The following is an 8083-nucleotide window of genomic DNA, read 5'->3' as shown; positions in this document are numbered from 1 at the left end:
TCTGAAACACTGGGGCTGGGAGCTGGAGTCCTCTGAAACACTGGGGCTGGGAGCTGGAGTCCTCCTCTGAAACACTGGGGCTGGGAGCTGGAGTCCTGCTCTGAAACACTGGGGCTGGGAGCTGGAGTCCTGCTCTGAAACACTGGGGCTGGGAGCTGGAGTCCTGTTCTGAAACACTGGGGCTGGGAGCTGGAGTCCTCCTCTGAAACACTGGGGCTGGGAGCTGGAGTCCTCCTCTGAAACACTGGGGCTGGGAGTTGGAGTCCTCTGAAACACTGGGGCTGGGAGCTGGAGTCCTCTGAAACACTGGGGCTGTGAGCTGGAGTCCTGCTCTGAAACACTGGGGCTGGGAGCTGGAGTCCTGCTCTGAAACACTGGGGCTGGTAGCTGGAGTCCTGCTCTGAAACACTGGGGCTGGTAGCTGGAGTCCTGCTCTGAAACACTGGGGCTGGGAGCTGGAGTGGTTCTGAGGTGTCTCTTCTCCAGACGGCCGTGGGACTTCCTGCTCAGGCCTAATCCCCAGCTTTCACACATAAGTCATTGAGAGCGATGGAGACCCCTCTGTTTACTCACTCCAAACCAAATGATCTTTCACCAGCAGACCACTTCAAATGTGAAATGGAATTTGCCGGGGTGTTCTGTCCCAAGTCTATTTCTCTATACGCTTTACCAATTCCCAAATAGAGTTCAGTCGCTCACAGATAATGTCTGTGTGGATTGAGCCAGAGTCCTACGCTAGTCTGAAGACCCACGGGAGAGCCCTTTCAGGGAACTGAAGAAGTGCTGTTAAGCACACACACACACGCTCACACACCCAACCAATTTCATTTCGTTTTATTTGCCCAACTGCATTTGTTTATTGGACAGTTGAAGAATGTTTACATCAGAGTTTGAAGGATTGGAACAATGGCCACTGAGAGGGTGTGTATTTTCTTTCATTGGTATGGTCTTGTACAACATTGAACATTTATACATAGTACAACAAGTACAGTTCCAACCCGCAGATGAACATTCAGAACTACTGTTGTTTGGTTGATGACTTTGTTTTAGCAGAGGATGACAGTATTGCTGCTTTGGGACATAGTTATGATAGATGATGGTTTTAGGATGTCTGCATTTACTTTGTAGAGTCATTATGATAATATTATGTAGCAGAAAAACAGCCATTAATATTCATTATAATTGCAAAACCCTGGGATGAATGCAGATGATGTGTCCGTAGACACCAGCAGACAGGCTGAAATCCTGGTGTATTTCTTGAGAACAGCTGTGTAGCTACAAGTGCTTGTGCTTGGGGATGACTTCATTAAAATGCAATCTTGACAGAAATAGCCTTTATTTAGTTTAACCCTTTCCAAATTGGCTAGGATAGCAAATGGGTTGATCTGTCATTAAGTTTTTCCATTACGATACAGAACTTGTTTTGCAATTGTTTGCAACATTAAAAGGTTGGAGCAATTCGAAAAAGGCTCGTATTTCACCCAACCCAACCCAGATGTGGAGTGATGGTCAACCAACAGCCCAGCCCTTATTTGAGCTGATGCTGGTAACATCTTTGTTTGTGGCTGGTAATTAGAGGAATGTTGAAGTGAGAAGCATGGATGCATTCCCCCAGCCTGTGTGTGAATGCGGCTGGCTGAGGAAGGAAAGGTCAGGCCCTGGACTGGCCCCGCTCCCTAAGGGCCTTCAGCAACCAGGGCTGGAGAACACCACAAACAATTAGACATGTTGCTTCTCCGGCTGGAGCAGGTCTCCAGGAGGTTTTACCCGACTGGGTTGCTGTTGGTCACTCTTCAGAGCAATAATCTGCAGGTCTGAGCAATCAATACTGCCATGACAGCTAGATATCCATTACTGGAGACATCTCTGGAGTGCCTGTGCATGTGGAGAGCACATCGCATCAACACACACACACACACACAGAAGAGAGCGCACACACACACACACAGAAGAGAGCGCACACACTCACACACACAAAAGAGCACACACACGAAACACATACAGGAAGTGCACACACACACACACACAAACACACACACACACTCTAATACCATGTACCTGACCGGTCGCCCTAACGACAAGCTGACTGAGATAGTGCCCTATCAATGCAGACAAGTCAATCAGCAGCGAGTTCTGCCTCTTGGTGATGAAACCGTAACGTCAGTGATCAGAACGCGTTAGTGGGATCACAAGCTGATGGAACAGTAGGAGCAACATAAAGGTTTACCTTTTGTAGTACGTTTTTTTTTCTATCGGAATCACCCCTAACAACCTGCTCTAAATACCATTTGTCTCGGAGATTGGAAACCTTGGTGATCCCACTGAATGTTACTCTGGGCTGGAAGGCTTTGCACTGACTGAAGATGTCAGTTTCAACCTGAGTCTGTTTTAAATGTTTCAGAAGCACAGAAAAAAACAGATGAACTGCTTATTACTTTAACACAAATAGGATACAAAACATAGCACACATGAATAGTAAATGAAAAAAAGAAAATGGATCAAAAAATATATTAACATGGTAGTGTAAAATAAAAACATTGTAGGATTTTTGAGAAGTAGGTACACAGTAGGCGGTGTAATATAATCTTGTGGATGTTTACATTCAACCAGTGCAATCTCTCCGGGAGGCCCAGCCAGGATTTCGTTTTGTGTGCTGCGGAGATCAAAGTCCAGCAGCAATCTCAATTGGAAATTCGTCGCCATGGACTATCTATTTGGCAGCCATCTTTTATTATTAAATAGCTAATAGCAATGTATTTCGTCTTGTCCCCAGACAGTAGTGTGTGCAACAGCAAGTTTATCTGTTTGCTCCCGTCTTGGTTGATACCTTGCGCAAACGTTACAAACTCAACAAGTGCAACAGAGTTGGCACTATTCCAGCAGGCACGGCCCCAGGGAAGACAATGCTACGGTAGCGCCACAATTAAGCAAACAAAGAGATATTCAGCTAAATGCTTCCTCGAGGAAAATCATAACATCATAACAGTTTTTTTTTCTTCTTCTTTTTCTCCTTGACTCGAAAAAACTAATTGGTTCCCTTGCCTATTGTTTGTCATCCACGAAGCTCTGTCCAACGGCTCATCCAAATAAAGCAGGTTTTGTATAAACAGCGCGGGGCCTGAGCGCTTGTGCAGTCTCCTCACTGACGTCTGAAGGACGTGACGTTAGCGGGCCTAGTCAGATTCACATTGTTATGATTACAGGCGTGAGAATCAGGAGGGTCTTTTACAAATTGGAACATTTTCTTTGAATTGAGATAACTAAAACACAGATCGTCTATTGTGACGTTTTTGCAGGATACACTTTGGTATTAAATCATAATTTGCTTTGAGAGCTATTTTCTGATATGAACAGACCCTTTTCAAATTGAGAAGCTTTTCCAAGTATGACGACTAAGAGCTTGGAGTGGATGACACTCAAAAAGCGTGTTTGACTTGATGTGGAAAGTTAATTGGCAGAAATGGAAAAAAGGTTGCTTCTCTGGTGTTTCAGAAGACAGAATATTCTGGAAATTACTATTGTAGGCCTACAATAACTTATAATCACTGCAATTATGGTCTGGAGATGATAGAGATGTGAATTATGTAAAATGGGCCATTGTTTACCATGTTGGACATACATACATGTACTTTGCCAGAGTACAGTGTTGATGTGACAGAGAGATGTGTATTTTCTTGTGCAGGACCATCAACATTAATACTGAGTTAAATCCAGCCTTGGATGGAGTAAGTGATTGTAATTGTGTACAACAGTCTGATTGTAAGGTACGCTTCTACATTTTGACTCATGTTCTAGGCAGGCTGGAACACATGGAAAAAACGAAGTGCAAATTTATAGATGGACTCCATCTGGCGATGCAAAATGCCCTTGGAGGCGTAATGGTCCCACACTAGTACAATCTTTGTTAGCTTAGTCTGCGCACACCACACACTGAAGGTTGTCTTTTCAGAGCATGGAGTGTCAATAAGTACATTTAATAAAGATTTTATAATACTTTTTTTCTTTTACATAGCGTATTTTTTGGAAAATAAGCCGCATTTTCTATAACCGCACCCCACTAGAATGGGAGCTTTGTGTTTGTAAATCTGAGTATAAACCGCACTGGAATATATGCTGCACTTGATAAGGGAACAATGATACCAAGCAATGCACGAGTATAGGCTAATGTATGTTTTCTATTGCCCGGGAATTAACTAATATTTACCTTTAGACGCGTGAGTTCTAAATATTTCCGAGGGCCCCCAAAGCGTTTTTCGAAACAGTAGCTAGCTGGCTTTAGTTAGCTTCCGGGCTAAGTTAGCTAGTATAATACTCGTAGCAATGCTACTACCATGCTAGTGTTACTTGTTAGCCTTCTCATAAGTAAATTTTTAAGCCTGTTATGTTATAAAAAACGTTCTATAAGCCGCTTCGAAATATAAGCCTCACCACCACAAGAAAAAATTAAAATCATATAAACCGCGGCTTTAAAAATACAGTAAATTGTTTGTAATGTAAAAGAATCAACATCTGTATTCACATGTTTTCACTTACATTACAGAAAATCATGTATATATGTACGTATGTAAGTTTATATGAGACGTCCTCTGTGTGTGGACAATATGAATATTTGTCTTTTCAGTCTCAACTGGTAGTTTTAGTTAGAGCAAGTGCTATATTTAAGTGTATGTTTTAGGATTAGAGATGGGTTGAGGGGAAGAGAAACAGTATTTTGATTAGTAAAACAAAACAACACTATGTAGTTTATTCTCTTAAAGACTGGTCTTGACTCTGTTCACAGGTGCACCAGGGGACTTGAAAGGGACAGGTGGCCTAACTGTGCTCCTGTTGTATAATTTCAGTGTCTCCTACTACAGATACTGTAGAAACTGTACCTTCGGGTGTTTGCATCTGACATACAAGTGCGATCGTCAGACAGACGGCCATGTGAGGACTCAACATCACAGAGATTTTCCCCTGTGAGAAAGTCAACATTGCTCTTGACATTGACAAGGGTTTGCTGGTACGGTGGATTAGAATTATTAAAACATACTGAATAAAATTCAGAACCTACAATGCCCTTCATAACATTCTTCAGAACAGGTAAAAAGGTTATTTTGTAGTCTTCACAGCACAACATGTTCTCACTGTGGCAGGACTTTGTACCCTGCAGCAGAAATCCTCTGACACAAACCTGCCACCCTGTCTCTGAGGGATATACGAACATGACTCCTGAAGCCAGAGTGGAATCTTCCCTGACGTACACAAAGTGTCCGTTTCAGCTACCAGGTTCACATGGATATCATCATTTTTATTTGCTGTCAGTTTGTAAGATTATACGGGAACTAGCCAGTTACCTGTGGTTTGTTTGTCCTGCATCCTTGTTGTGTTTTGCAGTTGATTCTCTCCAAGCGGAGCCACACGCCTGGTTTGTCACAGCCCATTGGAGGCTCAATTTGACTTAATTGTCTGGTGACCTGAACATATACCCACACCAATTAGCTGATGAGTTTGTCCATGCAGAGGGTCAGTATTATAGGACTGCAATCAGTGCGATCACTTTGAGGCTTTTGAGAAGAGCTGCTGGTGGCCTATGGGCATCCTTGCTTCAGTACTTTTGATTAATTGCAATGCAATAATCAAGTGGTTCTGATGAAGGGGAAGTACATACCAAACATGACGCCGGTTTTGTAATAAGTAAAGACATATGATTATAAATAACCCCTTGAACCTTCCCCAGCTATCTGTTTCTGCCTTGATTCACTTTTCAGATTGCTTTTTTTTTTTACGTGATCATTGTCAAACTCAAGATATGAAATGTCTACAGTTATTATCGCCAGCCTCAACACTTCTCCACAAATATAATCTATCTAAGCTGTTTGGTGTGTCAGAAGTGTGAGGAGTGTGTGGTGTGTGGAGTGTGAGGAGTGTGTGGAGTGTGAGGAGTGTGTGGAGTGTGTGGAGTGTGAGGAGTGTGAGAAGTGTGTGGAGTGTGAGGAGTGTGTGGAGTGTGTGGAGTGTGAGGAGTGTGAGGAGTGTGTGGAGTGTGAGGAGTGTGTGGAGTGTGAGGAGTGTGTGGAGTGTGAGGAGTGTGTGGAGTGTGTGGAGTGTGAGGAGTGTGTGGAGTGTGTGGAGTGTGAGGAGTGTGTGGAGTGTGTGGAGTGTGTGGAGTGTGAGGAGTGTGTGGAGTGTGTGGAGTGTGAGGAGTGTGAGGAGTGTGTGGAGTGTGAGGAGTGTGAGGAGTGTGTGGAGTGTGTGGAGTGTGAGGAGTGTGTGGAGTGTGAGGAGTGTGTGGAGTGTGTTGAGTGTGAGGAGTGTGTGGAGTGTGTGGAGTGTGAGGAGTGTGAGGAGTGTGTGGAGTGTGAGGAGTGTGAGGAGTGTGTGGAGTGTGTGGAGTGTGTGGAGTGTGAGGAGTGTGTGGAGTGTGTGGAGTGTGAGGAGTGTGTGGAGTGTGAGGAGTGTGTGGAGTGTGAGGAGCGTGTTGAGCGTGTGGAGCGTGTGGAGTGTGTGGAGTATGAGGAGTGTGAGGAGTGTGTGGAGTGTGAGGAGTGTATGGAGTGTGTGGAGTGTGTGGAGTGTGAGGAGTGTGTGGAGTGTGAGGAGTGTGTGGAGTGTGAGGAGTGTGTGGAGTGTGAGGAGTGTGTGGAGTGTGAGGAGTGTGTGTGCTGCGGGCCTGTTGGCCTACAGGCTGTTGCCATGTATCCCAAACTTCCACACCAACCAGATCCATGAACGTCTTTTGTTTCTCACCAGAAGAATGAGCTCATTCATTCTGCTCCCAGATGCATGGCCTTTAGGCAGTTACAGAGGGGGAGTGAGGAGAGCGAGGAGACAGGGTAAAGAGAGCGAGAGAAGAGGGAGAGAGGTGGAGAAGGAGAGAGAGAGCGGGGGAGGGTTGGAGGAGAGAGAAAGAACAACAAACAGACTAGTACAGACCACAGATCCGACCCACCATTCTCTAAACAACAGTAATAGAGTTGACCAGCTTTATTCAAATGGGGTTAGGGGAGCTACAAAGGGTGTGGTCATGACTTACAGATATGCCCCTCACAGCGCTAGACAATGACAGTGCAAGCTGTCGCCAAACACCACATCAGTCCCACTTTGAGGTCTTGCTTTGTGGGAACAAGTCAGTGGTATAGTGTTGTGGTGTAAGTCAGCCAGACAGAGAACCATTACAGTGTCACAGTACAGTTAGAAAGGCTATGCTGTCAACACGGATTTAACGAGGGTGTGTTTTGTGGCTCAGCCATTAACAGCTCTGCAAGCTGGCTCGGCCAACTGAACTATGTGACTATCATTTTCCCATGTTCCAGCTTATCTCTGGAAATTGGATATAGACAGAAACCTACTTCCTGCCTGCACTGTTGTCTTGAGTCGACATGATGAACGCACAGCAACAGCTGGTGACGCAGCACACAGATAGGGCCGCGTGGATCCACCCTGCGCTCTCGCGCCTCCGGAGCCATATCCCTTTAAGACGGCAATTATCAGAAGATTAACAAGTTCAAGCTTCCGTGAGGCGTCCGCTGCCAGGATGGATGGAGGTTTCCGGGAGCTTCTGGCCCTGGGCCATCTCTGAAGGTGACAGGAATCTTGCCGATGTTGCACGACAGGAACAGGAGGGGGGGGGGGGGGGGGGCGGGGGGGGGTGTACCGTCGGCAGGGAGGAGTCAAGCCTGCCCCGCCCCATCCTGCTGCCCCTGCTGCCCTGGTCCAGCACGAGAGGCCTGACTCGGCAGATTCCTGTCCTGTGGGAAAGGCTGGAGAAAGAGGAGAAGAGATAGACAGAGAGAGAGGAAGAGAGAGAGAGAGATACAGAGAGAGAGGTAGAGGGAGAGAGAGATAGAGACAGAGGGAGAGGGAGAGGGAGGGAGAGGAAGAAAGAGAAACAAAGAGGGAGAGGAAGAGAGAGAGAGGGAGAGGAAGAGAGAGAGAGGGAGAGGAAGAGAGCAAAAGAGAGGGAAGGAGAGAGAGACAGTAAGAACGGCTGGCGAACAGAAAACACCAGAACAGCTCCTCGGTCAAAGCCCCCACTGTCCCGACACTAATTATTGATCAGATGATTAAGGCAGATGAAGAGATTTTTTGAAAGCGAAGGATG

The 8083-nt window shown here is 45.7% G+C and overlaps 1 long non-coding RNA gene across 1 annotated transcript; it reads right to left on the bottom strand.

Moving 5' to 3' along the window:
- Positions 1-825: 825 nt before the first annotated feature.
- Positions 826-5467, bottom strand: LOC134016933 (uncharacterized). The gene is made up of 3 exons (XR_009929710.1): positions 5337-5467; positions 1773-1875; positions 826-1699 (listed from the first exon to the last, which is right to left on the bottom strand). It is a non-coding gene; the product is annotated as an uncharacterized LOC134016933 (long non-coding RNA).
- Between the last annotated feature and the right edge of the window lie 2616 nt (positions 5468-8083).

The sequence above is a fragment of the Osmerus eperlanus genome, chromosome 3 (genome assembly GCF_963692335.1).
Source record: "Osmerus eperlanus chromosome 3, fOsmEpe2.1, whole genome shotgun sequence".
In the NCBI taxonomy this organism is placed as follows: domain Eukaryota; kingdom Metazoa; phylum Chordata; class Actinopteri; order Osmeriformes; family Osmeridae; genus Osmerus; species Osmerus eperlanus.
Note: the sequence above shows the minus strand (reverse complement) of the source record. Positions and strands in the feature narration are given on the sequence as shown.